Source organism: Rhinoderma darwinii, chromosome 13 (genome assembly GCF_050947455.1).
Source record: "Rhinoderma darwinii isolate aRhiDar2 chromosome 13, aRhiDar2.hap1, whole genome shotgun sequence".
Lineage (NCBI taxonomy): Eukaryota > Metazoa > Chordata > Amphibia > Anura > Rhinodermatidae > Rhinoderma > Rhinoderma darwinii.
Window position 1 is genome coordinate 65005888 of NC_134699.1, and position 16993 is coordinate 65022880.

At 48.0% G+C, this 16993-nt stretch overlaps 1 long non-coding RNA gene across 1 annotated transcript in view; it reads left to right on the forward strand.

Moving 5' to 3' along the window:
• Positions 1-13400: 13400 nt before the first annotated feature.
• LOC142666069 (uncharacterized) overlaps positions 13401-16993 on the forward strand; it is a 111344-nt gene continuing 107751 nt past the window's right edge. Inside the window, exon 1 of the long non-coding RNA XR_012851629.1 lies at positions 13401-13910. This is a non-coding gene — a long non-coding RNA (uncharacterized LOC142666069). The remainder of the gene's footprint in view (positions 13911-16993) is intronic.

The following is a 16993-nucleotide window of genomic DNA, read 5'->3' on the forward strand; positions in this document are numbered from 1 at the left end:
CACACAAAAAAAATTCTCGAAAAGTTCCTAATTTTTTTTGCGTCATAATGTTTTTCACTGGTTTCCAGGTATATACATCTAAGGGTGGTGGTGGCCTTCATTAACGCCCTGTTGGGTTGTCACTAGATATAATGAATGAATAAATATATTATACCCTCAAGAACTTTGACATGAAATTAGAATTTTGAACACAAGTCTTTGATTTGTAAAATTTGGTAAAAATTTCAAACAAATTATTTATGAAAATATGAGGTCAATTATGGGCAAATGATGGGTCTTCCTAAGAAATGTAACACTGTCAAAGTCTGTCATATTGTACTGACGATCTGTAATTTGCTAAGACAACAATAATTACCATCCAATCGAACTTGGTTTCATTGTTCAATCGTCGTCTTGGTTGTAGATTCTTCTCATTTTTGGAGACCATATTTGGTTGACTTGAGGGCTTTTAGTGAGGGGCTCATGACAAATTTTAAATAGTTGCCACCGTGACGTCACAAGGTTCTGGTCTTGGTTATAGATCCTTCTTCCCATCTCTAGAGACCATAATTGGTAGACTTAAGTGGCCCATGTCCAATTTTATCAGTTGCCACCATGACTTGCCGAGGTCCATGTCTTAGTAGTAGACCATTTTTTGCATCTATGTAGACCATAATTGGTAGACTTAAAGAGGCTCTGTCACCAGATGATCAAACCCCTATCTCCTATTGCATGTGATCGGCGCTGCAATGTAGATAACAGGAACGTGTTTTTTTTAAAAAAACGTTCATTTTTGGCCAAGTTATGAGCTATTTTATATTTATGCAAATGAGGTTTGAAATGGACAACTGGGCGTGTTTTTTTTCGTTATGTCCAACTGGGCGTGTATTATGTTTTTAACTGGGCGTGTTTATGTGTATGACGCTGACCAATCAGTGACCAGTCAGCGTCATACACTCCGCAACATCTGCAGCTCCTCTCCTGAAATACTCTGTGCTGCTGTGAACTCTGCTCGTACCATTACGTAGCTCTCAGTCTGTTACCTCTCCTCCACTCCTGTCCTCAACAACACCTTCACATGATTGGCAAGTCACCACCCCGCACAAGATCTGCACGCTCATCTCCTGAAATACTCTGTGCTGCTGTGAACTCTGCTCTTACCATTACGTAGCTCTCAGTCTGTTACCTCTCCTCCACTCCTGTCCTCAATAACACCTTCACATGATTGGCAAGTCACCACCCCGCACAAGATCCGCACGCTCATCTCCTGAAATACTCTGTGCTGCCTTAAACTCTGTGGTCAGGTCAGGATCCTGTTTCTTTTAAATGCTGCTGGGGAACCCGCTCGATCCACTATATAAGGCTGCGCTACAGTGCTTGGGAATAAGTGACTGGGGCAGAAGAGGATGGAGGCGCAGCCTTATATAGTGGATCGAGCGGGTTCCCCAGCAGCATTTAAAAGAAACAGGATCCTGACCTGTCCACAGAGTTTAAGGCAGCACAGAGTATTTCAGGAGATGAGCGTGCGGATCTTGTGCGGGGTGGTGACTTGCCAACCATGTGAAGGTGTTATTGAGGACAGGAGTGGAGGAGAGGTAACAGACTGAGAGCTACGTAATGGTAAGAGCAGAGTTCACAGCAGCACAGAGTATTTCAGGAGATGAGCGTGCGGATCTTGTGCGAGGTGGTGACTTGCCAATCATGTGAAGGTGTTATTGAGGACAGAAGTGGAGGAGAGGTAACAGACTGAGAGCTACGTAATGGTAAGAGCCGAGTTCACAGCAGCACAGAGTATTTCAGGAGATGAGCGTGCACATGTTGAGGAGTGTATGACGCTGACTGGTCACTTATTGGTCAGCGTCATAAACATAAACACGCCCAGTTAAAAACACAATACACGCCCAGTTGGACATAACGAAAAAAAAACACGCCCAGTTGTCCATTTCAAAGCTCATTTGCATAAATATAAAATAGCTCATAACTTCGCAAAAAATAACGTTCCTGTTCTCTACATTACAGCGCCGATCACATGCAATAGGAGATAGGGGTTTGAGAATCTGGTGACAGAGCCCCTTTAAGGGGCCCATGTCCAATTTTATCAGTTGCCACCATGGCTCCACAAGGTCCAAGTCAACCAGTGCACCCTATACTGATACTTCTATGTTTGTTCCAGACATGTCACCTCCAATAACCAGCTTCAGCCACATATTTAGGACTTGAGTTCCTTTTGAGGTTGCCCCATTATGTATTTGTGCACATAGTCCATTCTTCATCATTTTATACACATGGAAATCAGCCAAGGTCATGTTTTCTAACTATGAACAGGTCATCATGATGAAACCCGGCAATCACAAGTACTCAACCCCAATCAATGATGTGGAAGACCCTGTCAGGGCCGGGCCGACGTCAACTGAGCAGTGAGGGACGGCAGGGGGACAGATTGCACTTTATCGTCAGGTTTCACATTCTCTATGGATTTCTCCGCACATTCAGGCTGATCAGATTTTCATTCATGAGGATTATTAAGGATTAAATGAAATTTACACCAAAAACAAAAAATATTTCTTGTTCTGGGTGAGGATCAGGGGAGCATTCAGTGGTTGGAAAACTAGACGGGCCTGACCTCTCCGAGGGACCAGAAAAACCCACTTTGACCCCATCTGACTTGGTTTCTCACATTAGGGGGCATCGCCATTCCAGAACGTGGTGTCCAACATGGTTATAGGGGCAACATGACCTTCTCCATATCACCCATTCTTTTGTGGGCACCCTAAATGGTCATGTTAGTCATTAGTCCCTGAATAGTCCCAAAGTGATCTTGGATCCAAAAGTTCAATAGTTCTAGAAAGATTGCTACTCTAGAACATGGTTGTCCCCAACATGATGAGAGGTTGGAATGATAACATGACTGTCTCCATACTGCCCATTCCCTTGCAGGAACCCAACATGGCCACGTTAGTCCCATACCAGGGTACCGGAGTGGTCCTAGTTAACATCTAATTAGGATCTAACACTCCAATAGTTCTAGAAACATTTCCCCTCTAGAACATGGAGTCACTGGGTGGACAGAACATGGTAAGAGAGGTGAGAGGTTGGACTGACCTCCTCTATGATGTTCATTCCCTTTAGGACACCTATGGCCATGTTAGTCCCTAGTCCCAGCCCAGGGGCCAAGGGAAGTCCCAGGTAATGTCTGGTTGGGGGTCCATAAGTTCAATAGTTCTAGAAACATTTCCACTCTAGAACATGGAGTCACTGGGTGGACAGAACATGGTAAGAGGGGTGAGAGGTCGGGTCTAAGACGTGGCCCTCTCTATATTACCCTCATGGTCACCCTATATGAAGGACATATCTATGTAATGGAGCCGTGTCCCACGGGAAGAATGTGGAACAAGGTCAGGAGGTCAAACATTTCGGCTATTCTATAATACACGATAGATCTAAGAACGACCGGCCTTATCCGTGGACCGTGAAATTCTGCGCAGATATAAATGACCTGGCGAATCCGTGTCACTGGCGATTCCCCGTCCTCCGGGAAACGACTTTCATCTGGGATTTTGCTGTGACGCTGAAGACTTGATGGATATTTGAGATGATGGTCGCCACCTTCAGAGGAAAAGCGAAGAACGAAACGAGACTTATCCAAGTCCCAATAATAACCCGCTGGCAAATAGAGCTGCTGCACAGGACGGCTGATAACAGAAAACAATAGATCACCTCTCCTGCAGCCAGCCCAAGCCGGAGTGGCTGATAACAGGGAGCAATAGATTATGGTCACCTCTCCTACAGCCAGCCCGAGCCTGAGTGGCTGATAACAGAAAACAATAGATCACCTCTCCTGCAGCTAGCCCATGCCTAAGTGGCTGATAACAGGGAGCAATAGATTATGGTCACCTCTCCTGCAGCCAGCCCGAGCCTGAGTGGCTGATAACAGAAAACAATAGATCACCTCTCCTGCAGCTAGCCCATGCCTAAGTGGCTGATAACAGGGAGCAATAGATTACATTTACCTCTTCTGCCGTCAGTCCCTTCCTGGCTGAAAATGGATGATAACAGAGAGCAATAGATTGTATTCACCTTTCTTGCAGTCACAGACTCTCCACAACCTGAATGGCTGATAACAGGAAACAATAGATTGTATTCACCTGTTGCCATTTTTCTCACATTTATACTAATCTTTAACCTTTTAGATGGAAACATTGAATGCTTCCATTCACTGACAGCAAGTAGAGATCTTGGAGATGTTTCATTATACAATTATCATGCTTTCTTTCTTTATTTTCATATCTCTGCTTGCTGTCAGTGAATGGGAGCATTAAATGTTTACCTCTAAAAGGCTAAAGATTAGTATAATTGACTGAACACATGTCACAGCTGAGAGTTTGTTACAATTGCATCCAATCTAGACAATCCTCTGAGGTAAGCCTGAACTTCAGACTGATACATTGTAACAAATTATCAGCACAGGAAAGAGATTTGTGCTGCTGCTGTGTTTAACTCTAAGGGGACTGTCTAGACTAGATACAGTAACAAAACCTCAGCTGTGAGCAGAAGTAAGTCTGTACAAATTGTCAGTTTCTGGATGTAAATAATAATGCTTCTATTCATTGACAACAAGCAGAGATCCTAAAATGCAGAGGAATATATATTTTTATTATATAATGGTTGAGCGCCTGTAATCACTGCATGTTGAAAAGTCCTGCAACTGTTTGTGTTTCAATTCCTCCCCATTGTCAAGTTCTCTGCTTGCTGTCAGTGAAAGGGAACATTCTAATGGCTGAAAATTTATACTGACCTAAAACTGTTCACAGCTGAGTGCTTTGTTACAATTGTATCCAGTATAGACAATCCTCTGTGAGGTCCACAGCCCGGACTCGACATTTTAGCTGCACTGATACATTGTAACAAACAGTCAGGACAGAAGAGAGATTTGTGATAGACTGGATACAATTGTAACAGACTCTCAGCTGTTAGAATTATTAGGCCAGAACCAATTTTTTTTATATTTTTTCTTTTAGCCACAGATTGTTTCCATTCACTGACAGCAAGCAGAAACGGAATCACAATTTCTACTAGAACGTTGCCGGATTTTCTGCCTGCTCGCCCAGGCTGCCGTCTTGTCACATTGCCACCACAGTAGCCGGCATAACGGGGCGAGCGGTGGCTGCGGGTGAGACATCCATAAAGCTCCGCAGAGCATCGCGCCTTTCAAGGTGTTTCGCAGCAGACGCCGGGTGACACTTGCCAAATGAGCTCTTACAGATACGGGGAGATAATCCCCTCAACTCCTAATGGAGCAGGTCTGGAAAGAAAACAATCGATTGTTTAAAATGTGTTAGAGCGTCTATTAGAGCGAGCGCGGCGGGCGGGGGCGCTGGTTCCATCTTAGCGGGGGATGATGAACGACTGACAGCAACGAGTTTACTGGGCGATCAGTAAGTAAAACATTGGAACAAGTAACGTGTAAACACCCGACTGATTCATCATTAATGCCACACCGTGCCTTTTAGAAACCCCCCCCTCTTCTAATGAATTTCATCGAGAAGCTGCACGTGGGCCGTCATGCGGCTATCATGCGGCTGTCATTGTTATACCGTCATGCGGCTGTCATTGTTATATCGTCATGCGGCTGTCATTGTTATACCGTCATGCGGCTGTCATTGTTATATCGTCATGCGGCTGTCATGCGGCTGTCATTGTTATACCGTCATGCGGCTGTCATTGTTATATCGTCATGCGGCTGTCATGCGGCTGTCATGCGGCTGTCATGCGGCTGTCATGAGGCTGTCATTGTTATACCGTCATGCGGCTGTCATGCGGCTGTCATTGTTATACCGTCATGCGGCTGTCATTGTTATATCGTCATGCGGCTGTCATGCGGCTGTCATTGTTATACCGTCATGCGGCTGTCATTGTTATATCGTCATGCGGCTGTCATGCGGCTGTCATGCGGCTGTCATTGTTATATCGTCATGCGGCTGTCATGCGGCTGTCATTGTTATACCGTCATGCGGCTGTCATTGTTATAACGTCATGCGGCTGTCATGCGGCTGTCATGCGGCTGTCATGCGGCTGTCATGAGGCTGTCATTGTTATACCGTCATGCGGCTGTCATGCGGCTGTCATTGTTATACCGTCATGCGGCTGTCATTGTTATATCGTCATGCGGCTGTCATGCGGCTGTCATTGTTATACCGTCATGCGGCTGTCATTGTTATATCGTCATGCGGCTGTCATGCGGCTGTCATGCGGCTGTCATTGTTATATCGTCATGCGGCTGTCATGCGGCTGTCGTTGTTATACCGTCATGCGGCTGTCATTGTTATATCGTCATGCGGCTGTCATGCGGCTGTCATTGTTATACCGTCATGCGGCTGTCATTGTTATATCGTCATGCGGCTGTCATGCGGCTGTCATGCGGCTGTCATTGTTATACCGTCATGCGGCTGTCATGCGGCTGTCATTGTTATACCGTCATGCGGCTGTCATTGTTATATCGTCATGCGGCTGTCATGCGGCTGTCATTGTTATACCGTCATGCGGCTGTCATTGTTATATCGTCATGCGGCTGTCATTGTTATATCGTCATGCGGCTGTCATTGTTATATCGTCATGCGGCTGTCATTGTTATATCGTCATGCGGCTGTCATTGTTATATCGTCATGCGGCTGTCATTGTTATACCGTCATGCGGCTGTCATTGTTATATCGTCATGCGGCTGTCATTATTATACAGTCATGCGGCTGTCATTGTTATACCGTCATGCGGCTGTCATTGTTATATCGTCATGCGGCTGTCATTGTTATACCGTCATGCGGCTGTCATTGTTATATTGTCATGCGGCTGTCATTGTTATATCGTCATGCGGCTGTCATTGTTATATCGTCATGCGGCTGTCATGCGGCTGTCATTGTTATACCGTCATGCGGCTGTCATTGTTATATCGTCATGCGGCTGTCATTGTTATATCGTCATGCGGCTGTCATTGTTATATTGTCATGCGGCTGTCATTGTTATACTGTCATGCGGCTGTCATTGTTATATCGTCATGCGGCTGTCATTGTTATATCGTCATGCGGCTGTCATTGTTATACCGTCATGCGGCTGTCATTATTATACAGTCATGTGGCTGTCATTGTTATACCGTCATGCGGCTGTCATTGTTATATCGTCATGCGGCTGTCATGCGGCTGTCATTGTTATACCGTCATGCGGCTGTCATTGTTATATTGTCATGCGGCTGTTATTGTTATACCGTCATGCGGCTGTCATTGTTATACCGTCATGCGGCTGTCATTGTTATACCGTCATGCGGCTGTCATTGTTATACCGTCATGCGGCTGTCATTGTTATACTGTCATGCGGCTGTCATTGTTATATCGTCATGCGGCTGTCATTGTTATATCGTCATGCGGCTGTCATTGTTATATCGTCATGCGGCTGTCATTCTTATACCGTCATGCGGCTGTCATTGTTATACAGTCATGCGGCTGTCATTGTTATACCGTCATGCGGCTGTCATTGTTATACAGTCATGCGGCTGTCATTGTTATATTGTCATGTGGCTGTCATTGTTATATCGTCATGCGGCTGTCATTGTTATATCGTCATGCGGCTGTCATTGTTATATCGTCATGCGGCTGTCATGCGGCAGTCATTGTAATACCGTCATGCGGCTGTCATTGTTATATCGTCATGCGGCTGTCATTGTTATACCGTCATGCGGCTGTCATTGTTATATCGTCATGCGGCTGTCATGCGGCAGTCATTGTTATACCGTCATGCGGCTGTCATTGTTATATCGTCATGCGGCTGTCATTGTTATACCGTCATGCGGCTGTCATTGTTATATCGTCATGCGGCTGTCATTGTTATATCGTCATGCGGCTGTCATTGTTATATCGTTATGCGGCTGTCATTGTTATATCGTCATGCGGCTGTCATTGTTATATCGTCATGCGGCTGTCATTGTTATATCGTCATGCGGCTGTCATTGTTATATCGTCATGCGGCTGTCATGCGGCTGTCATGCGGCTGTCATTGTTATACCGTCATGCGGCTGTCATTGTTATACCGTCATGCGGCTGTCATGCGGCTGTCATTGTTATATCGTCATGCGGCTGTCATTGTTATACCGTCATGCGGCTGTCATTGTTATATCGTTATGCGGCTGTCATTGTTATATCGTCATGCGGCTGTCATTGTTATACCGTCATGCGGCTGTCATTGTTATACCGTCATGCGGCTGTCATTGTTATATCGTCGTACGGCTGTCATTGTTATACCGTCATGCGGCTGTCATTGTTATACCGTCATGCGGCTGTCATTGTTATATCGTCATACGGCTGTCATTGTTATACCGTCATGCAGCTGTCATTGTTATATCGTCATGCGGCTGTCATTGTTATATCGTCATGCGGCTGTCATTGTTATACCGTCATGCGGCTGTCATTGTTATACTGTCATGCGGCTGTCATTGTTATATCGTCATGCGGCTGTCATGCGGCTGTCATTGTTATACCGTCATGCGGCTGTCATTGTTATATCGTCATGCGGCTGTCATGCGGCTGTCATGCGGCTGTCATTGTTATATCGTCATGCGGCTGTCATGCGGCTGTCATTGTTATACCGTCATGCGGCTGTCATTGTTATATCGTCATGCGGCTGTCATGCGGCTGTCATTGTTATACCGTCATGCGGCTGTCATTGTTATATCGTCATGCGGCTGTCATGCGGCTGTCATGCGGCTGTCATTGTTATACCGTCATGCGGCTGTCATGCGGCTGTCATTGTTATACCGTCATGCGGCTGTCATTGTTATATCGTCATGCGGCTGTCATGCGGCTGTCATTGTTATACCGTCATGCGGCTGTCATTGTTATATCGTCATGCGGCTGTCATGCGGCTGTCATGCGGCTGTCATTGTTATATCGTCATGCGGCTGTCATGCGGCTGTCGTTGTTATACCGTCATGCGGCTGTCATTGTTATATCGTCATGCGGCTGTCATGCGGCTGTCATTGTTATACCGTCATGCGGCTGTCATTGTTATATCGTCATGCGGCTGTCATGCGGCTGTCATGCGGCTGTCATTGTTATACCGTCATGCGGCTGTCATGCGGCTGTCATTGTTATACCGTCATGCGGCTGTCATTGTTATATCGTCATGCGGCTGTCATGCGGCTGTCATTGTTATACCGTCATGCGGCTGTCATTGTTATATCGTCATGCGGCTGTCATTGTTATATCGTCATGCGGCTGTCATTGTTATATCGTCATGCGGCTGTCATTGTTATATCGTCATGCGGCTGTCATTGTTATATCGTCATGCGGCTGTCATTGTTATACCGTCATGCGGCTGTCATTGTTATATCGTCATGCGGCTGTCATTATTATACAGTCATGCGGCTGTCATTGTTATACCGTCATGCGGCTGTCATTGTTATATCGTCATGCGGCTGTCATTGTTATACCGTCATGCGGCTGTCATTGTTATATTGTCATGCGGCTGTCATTGTTATATCGTCATGCGGCTGTCATTGTTATATCGTCATGCGGCTGTCATGCGGCTGTCATTGTTATACCGTCATGCGGCTGTCATTGTTATATCGTCATGCGGCTGTCATTGTTATATCGTCATGCGGCTGTCATTGTTATATTGTCATGCGGCTGTCATTGTTATACTGTCATGCGGCTGTCATTGTTATATCGTCATGCGGCTGTCATTGTTATATCGTCATGCGGCTGTCATTGTTATACCGTCATGCGGCTGTCATTATTATACAGTCATGTGGCTGTCATTGTTATACCGTCATGCGGCTGTCATTGTTATATCGTCATGCGGCTGTCATGCGGCTGTCATTGTTATACCGTCATGCGGCTGTCATTGTTATATTGTCATGCGGCTGTTATTGTTATACCGTCATGCGGCTGTCATTGTTATACCGTCATGCGGCTGTCATTGTTATACCGTCATGCGGCTGTCATTGTTATACCGTCATGCGGCTGTCATTGTTATACTGTCATGCGGCTGTCATTGTTATATCGTCATGCGGCTGTCATTGTTATATCGTCATGCGGCTGTCATTGTTATATCGTCATGCGGCTGTCATTCTTATACCGTCATGCGGCTGTCATTGTTATACAGTCATGCGGCTGTCATTGTTATACCGTCATGCGGCTGTCATTGTTATACAGTCATGCGGCTGTCATTGTTATATTGTCATGTGGCTGTCATTGTTATATCGTCATGCGGCTGTCATTGTTATATCGTCATGCGGCTGTCATGCGGCAGTCATTGTAATACCGTCATGCGGCTGTCATTGTTATATCGTCATGCGGCTGTCATTGTTATACCGTCATGCGGCTGTCATTGTTATATCGTCATGCGGCTGTCATGCGGCAGTCATTGTTATACCGTCATGCGGCTGTCATTGTTATATCGTCATGCGGCTGTCATTGTTATACCGTCATGCGGCTGTCATTGTTATATCGTCATGCGGCTGTCATTGTTATATCGTCATGCGGCTGTCATTGTTATATCGTTATGCGGCTGTCATTGTTATATCGTCATGCGGCTGTCATTGTTATATCGTCATGCGGCTGTCATTGTTATATCGTCATGCGGCTGTCATTGTTATATCGTCATGCGGCTGTCATGCGGCTGTCATGCGGCTGTCATTGTTATACCGTCATGCGGCTGTCATTGTTATACCGTCATGCGGCTGTCATGCGGCTGTCATTGTTATATCGTCATGCGGCTGTCATTGTTATACCGTCATGCGGCTGTCATTGTTATATCGTTATGCGGCTGTCATTGTTATATCGTCATGCGGCTGTCATTGTTATACCGTCATGCGGCTGTCATTGTTATACCGTCATGCGGCTGTCATTGTTATATCGTCGTACGGCTGTCATTGTTATACCGTCATGCGGCTGTCATTGTTATACCGTCATGCGGCTGTCATTGTTATATCGTCATACGGCTGTCATTGTTATACCGTCATGCAGCTGTCATTGTTATATCGTCATGCGGCTGTCATTGTTATATCGTCATGCGGCTGTCATTGTTATACCGTCATGCGGCTGTCATTGTTATACTGTCATGCGGCTGTCATTGTTATATCGTCATGCGGCTGTCATGCGGCTGTCATTGTTATACCGTCATGCGGCTGTCATTGTTATATCGTCATGCGGCTGTCATGCGGCTGTCATGCGGCTGTCATTGTTATATCGTCATGCGGCTGTCATGCGGCTGTCATTGTTATACCGTCATGCGGCTGTCATTGTTATATCGTCATGCGGCTGTCATTGTTATATCGTCATGCGGCTGTCATTGTTATATCGTCATGCGGCTGTCATTGTTATATCGTCATGCGGCTGTCATTGTTATACCGTCATGCGGCTGTCATTGTTATATCGTCATGCGGCTGTCATTATTATACAGTCATGCGGCTGTCATTGTTATACCGTCATGCGGCTGTCATTGTTATATCGTCATGCGGCTGTCATTGTTATACCGTCATGCGGCTGTCATTGTTATACTGTCATGCGGCTGTCATTGTTATATTGTCATGCGGCTGTCATTGTTATATCGTCATGCGGCTGTCATTGTTATATCGTCATGCGGCTGTCATGCGGCTGTCATTGTTATACCGTCATGCGGCTGTCATTGTTATATCGTCATGCGGCTGTCATTGTTATATCGTCATGCGGCTGTCATTGTTATATTGTCATGCGGCTGTCATTGTTATACTGTCATGCGGCTGTCATTGTTATATCGTCATGCGGCTGTCATTGTTATATCGTCATGCGGCTGTCATGCGGCTGTCATTGTTATATCGTCATGCGGCTGTCATTGTTATACCGTCATGCGGCTGTCATTGTTATATTGTCATGAGGCTGTCATTGTTATATCGTCATGCGGCTGTCATGCGGCTGTCATTGTTATACCGTCATGCGGCTGTCATTGTTATATTGTCATGCGGCTGTTATTGTTATACCGTCATGCGGCTGTCATTGTTATATCGTCATGCGGCTGTCATGCGGCTGTCATTGTTATACTGTCATGCGGCTGTCATTGTTATACCGTCATGCGGCTGTCATTGTTATATCGTCATGCGGCTGTCATTGTTATATCGTCATGCGGCTGTCATTGTTATATTGTCATGCGGCTGTCATTGTTATATCGTCATACGGCTGTCATTGTTATACCGTCATGCGGCTGTCATTGTTATACCGTAATGCGGCTGTCATTGTTATACCGTCATGTGGCTGTCATTGTTATACCGTCATGCGGCTGTCATTGTTATATCGTCATGCGGCTGTCATTGTTATACCGTCATGCGGCTGTCATTGTTATACCGTCATACGGCTGTCATTGTTATACCGTCATGCGGCTGTCATTGTTATATCGTCATGCGGCTGTCATTGTTATATCGTCATACGGCTGTCATTGTTATACCGTCATGCGGCTGTCATTGTTATATCGTCATGCGGCTGTCATTGTTATATCGTCATGCGGCTGTCATTGTTATACCGTCATGCGGCTGTCATTGTTGTACCGTCTTACCCGCTAGATCCCTATGTGGTCCCATGTATGACATCACCGGGCACTTATAGCAATGATGTCATAGCGAGATCAGTATCACCGGAGACGATGAGATGATGGGAGCTTCGGCTCGCGTAACAGCGACTTTTATTGTTATTTCAAGGGTAATCTTTACTTACGAAGTTACGAGCTTTATCAGTGGGATCTAATTTCTCGTAACGTTTACCTGATTCCGACGCCCGTGCCAATTATATGGGGCTGGCAGCGTCTAAATGTCACGGATTTGCTACACACGCCGTAAATATCCGGCCTGGACTTTCTCATGAGTCGCTCGCTGCGTCTCCCCGGCAGATTGTTGATCCGAGAGCGAGAAAAAGGCAACAACGCCGCTTTATACCGTATGGACCAGTCCTTTGAGACGGACAAGTCCATTTATTAGACGGGGGGATAAATCAAAATCTTTTTTACAGGCGGGTTATTGACTTTGGCGCAGGTTTTATTTCATGTCTGAGGAATTAAACAGTGGTAGAGAAAAGCGATCCGCGGAAAGTCCACGTACACTATATGGAGAAAAGTATGTGAACCCCTCCTAATAATTCTGTTCAGCCACACCCACTGCAAACAGCTGCATAAATCCTGCACACAGCCATGCGATCTCCATAGAGACACTGCTGGCACTGGTATAGGGCGCCCCCTGGCTGTTGGCGCTGGGATGGTGGAGGAGATGAGGGACATGTGGGGAACAATCCTCCATGATGGAAGTGAAACAGCAGCTGGAGGAATCTGATTGGTCTATATGAGTCACCTGACACTGGCTTGTCACCTCATTGGCCGAGTGCTGTGTGGTATGAAATCTACTGATGGTGGCAAGACTGACACTGACAACACTGCATGGATTACACTGACAACACTGCCTGACACACTACTAACAACACAACACTGACAACACTGCCTGACACACTACTAACAACACAACACTGCCTGGACAACACTGCCTGGACAACACTGACAACACTGCCTGACACACTACTGACACTGACAACTTCATGGATCACACTGACAACACTGCCTGACAAACTACTAACAACACAACACTGCCTGGACAACACTGCCTGGACAACACTGACAACACTGCCTGACACACTACTGACAACACAGCCTGACACCCTACTGACAACACTGCCTGACACCCTACTGACAACACTGCCTGACACCCTACTGACAACAGTGCCTGACACACTACTGACAACACAACACTGCCTGGACAACACTGCCTGGACAACGCTGCCTGGACAACACTGCCTGGACGACACTACCTGACACTTGACAACACTGCCTGAGCAGCACTTTCAGACGATGTATTGGCGGCAGCACCCTTACTGGTAATGCTTGTTTAGATGTAATGGATGGCAGACCCTGGTGGTCATCCTCCGTACCACCGCCAAATATTCACATCAGAGAAAGTCGGGGGTCCGCACTCCAATATGCCGTTGACATCAAATCATGAAAACTTTACTGGTCCCCGTCAGACATAACAAACATGTGGAGGCCATTCCTGATAGATACTAATGTTAGTTGTCAGTATTTTATCTGTGTGATGGCGCCGGTCACCTGACACCGCACCCTCCGGCCGCATTGTATTATATCTGTGTGATGGCGCCGGTCACCTGACACCGCACCCTCCGGCCGCATTGTATTATATCTGTGTGATGGCGCCGGTCACCTGACACCGCACCCTCCGGCCGCATTGTATTATATCTGTGTGATGGCGCCGGTCACCTGACACCGCACCCTCCGGCCGCATTGTATTATATCTGTGTGATGGCGCCGGTCACCTGACACCGCACCCTCCGGCCGCATTGTATTATATCTGTGTGATGGCGCCGGTCACCTGACACCGCACCCTCCGGCCGCATTGTATTATATCTGTGTGATGGCGCCGGTCACCTGACACCGCACCCTCCGGCCGCATTGTATTATATCTGTGTGATGGCGCCGGTCACCTGACACCGCACCCACTGGCCGCATTGTTTTATATCTGTGTGATGGCGCCGGTCACCTGACACCGCACCCACCGGCCGCATTGTTTTATATCTGTGTGATGGCGCCGGTCACCTGACACCGCACCCTCCGGCCGCATTGTTTTATATCTGTGTGATGGCGCCGGTCACCTGACCCCGCACCCTCCGGCCGCATTGTATTATATCTGTGTGATGGCGCCGGTCACCTGACACCGCACCCTCCGGCCGCATTGTATTATATCTGTGTGATGGCGCCGGTCACCTGACACCGCACCCTCCGGCCGCATTGTATTATATCTGTGTGATGGCGCCGGTCACCTGACACCGCACCCTCCGGCCGCATTGTATTATATCTGTGTGATGGCGCCGGTCACCTGACACCGCACCCTCCAGCCTCATTGTATTATATCTGTGTGATAGCGCCGGTCACCTGACACCGCACCCTCCGGCCGCATTGTATTATATCTGTGTGATGGCGCCGGTCACCTGACACCGCACCCTCCGGCAGCATTGTATTATATCTGTGTGATGGCGCCGGTCACCTGATACCGCACTCTCCGGCCGCATTGTATTATATCTGTGTGATGGCGCCGGTCACCTGACACCGCACTCTCCGGCCGCATTGTATTATATCTGTGTGATGGCGCCGGTCACCTGACACCGCACCCTCCGGCCACATTGTATTATATCTGTGTGATGGCGCCGGTCACCTGACACCGCACCCTCCGGCCGCATTGTTTTATATCTGTGTGATGGCGCCGGTCACCTGACCCCGCACCCTCCGGCCGCATTGTATTATATCTGTGTGATGGCGCCGGTCACCTGACACCGCACCCTCCAGCCACATTGTATTATATCTGTGTGATGGCGCCGGTCACCTGACACCGCACCCTCCGGCCGCATTGTATTATATCTGTGTGATGGCGCCGGTCACCTGACACCGCACTCTCTGGCCGCATTGTATTATATCTGTGTGATGTCGCCGGTCACCTGACACCGCACCCACTGGCCGCATTGTATTATATCTGTGTGATGTCCCGGTCACCTGACACCGCACCCTCCGCCCGCATTGTATTATATCTGTGTGATGGCGCCGGTCACCTGACACCGCACCCTCCAGCCACATTGTATTATATCTGTGTGATGGCGCCGGTCACTTGACACCGCACCCTCCGGCCGCATTGTATTATATCTGTGTGATGGCGCCGGTCACCTGACACCGCACCCTCCGGCCGCATTGTATTATATCTGTGTGATGGCGCCTGAGACCGCACCCTCCAGCCACATTGTATTATATCTGTGTGATGGCGCTGGTCAACTGACACCGCACCCACTGGCCGCATTGTTTTATATCTGTGTGATGGCGCCGGTCACCAGACACCGCACCCTCCGGCCACATTGTATTATATCTGTGTGATGGCCCGGTCACCTGACACCGCACCCTCCGGCCACATTGTATTATATCTGTGTGATGGCCCGGTCACCTGACACCGCACCCACTGGCCGCATTATATTATATCTGTGTGATGGCCCGGTCACCTGACACCGCACTCTCCGGCCGCATTGTATTACATCTGTGTGATGGCGCCGGTCACCTGACACCGCACCCTCCGGCCGCATTGTATTATATCTGTGTGATGGCGCCGGTCACCTGACACCGCACTCTCCGGCCGCATTGTATTATATCTGTGTGATGGCGCCGGTCACCTGACACCGCACCCTCCGGCCACATTGTATTATATCTGTGTGATGGCGCCGGTCACCTGACACCGCACCCTCCGGCCGCATTGTTTTATATCTGTGTGATGGCGCCGGTCACCTGACCCCGCACCCTCCGGCCGCATTGTATTATATCTGTGTGATGGCGCCGGTCACCTGACACCGCACCCTCCAGCCACATTGTATTATATCTGTGTGATGGCGCCGGTCACCTGACACCGCACCCTCCGGCCGCATTGTATTATATCTGTGTGATGGCGCCGGTCACCTGACACCGCACTCTCTGGCCGCATTGTATTATATCTGTGTGATGTCGCCGGTCACCTGACACCGCACCCACTGGCCGCATTGTATTATATCTGTGTGATGTCCCGGTCACCTGACACCGCACCCTCCGCCCGCATTGTATTATATCTGTGTGATGGCGCCGGTCACCTGACACCGCACCCTCCAGCCACATTGTATTATATCTGTGTGATGGCGCCGGTCACTTGACACCGCACCCTCCGGCCGCATTGTATTATATCTGTGTGATGGCGCCGGTCACCTGACACCGCACCCTCCGGCCGCATTGTATTATATCTGTGTGATGGCGCCTGAGACCGCACCCTCCAGCCACATTGTATTATATCTGTGTGATGGCGCTGGTCAACTGACACCGCACCCACTGGCCGCATTGTTTTATATCTGTGTGATGGCGCCGGTCACCAGACACCGCACCCTCC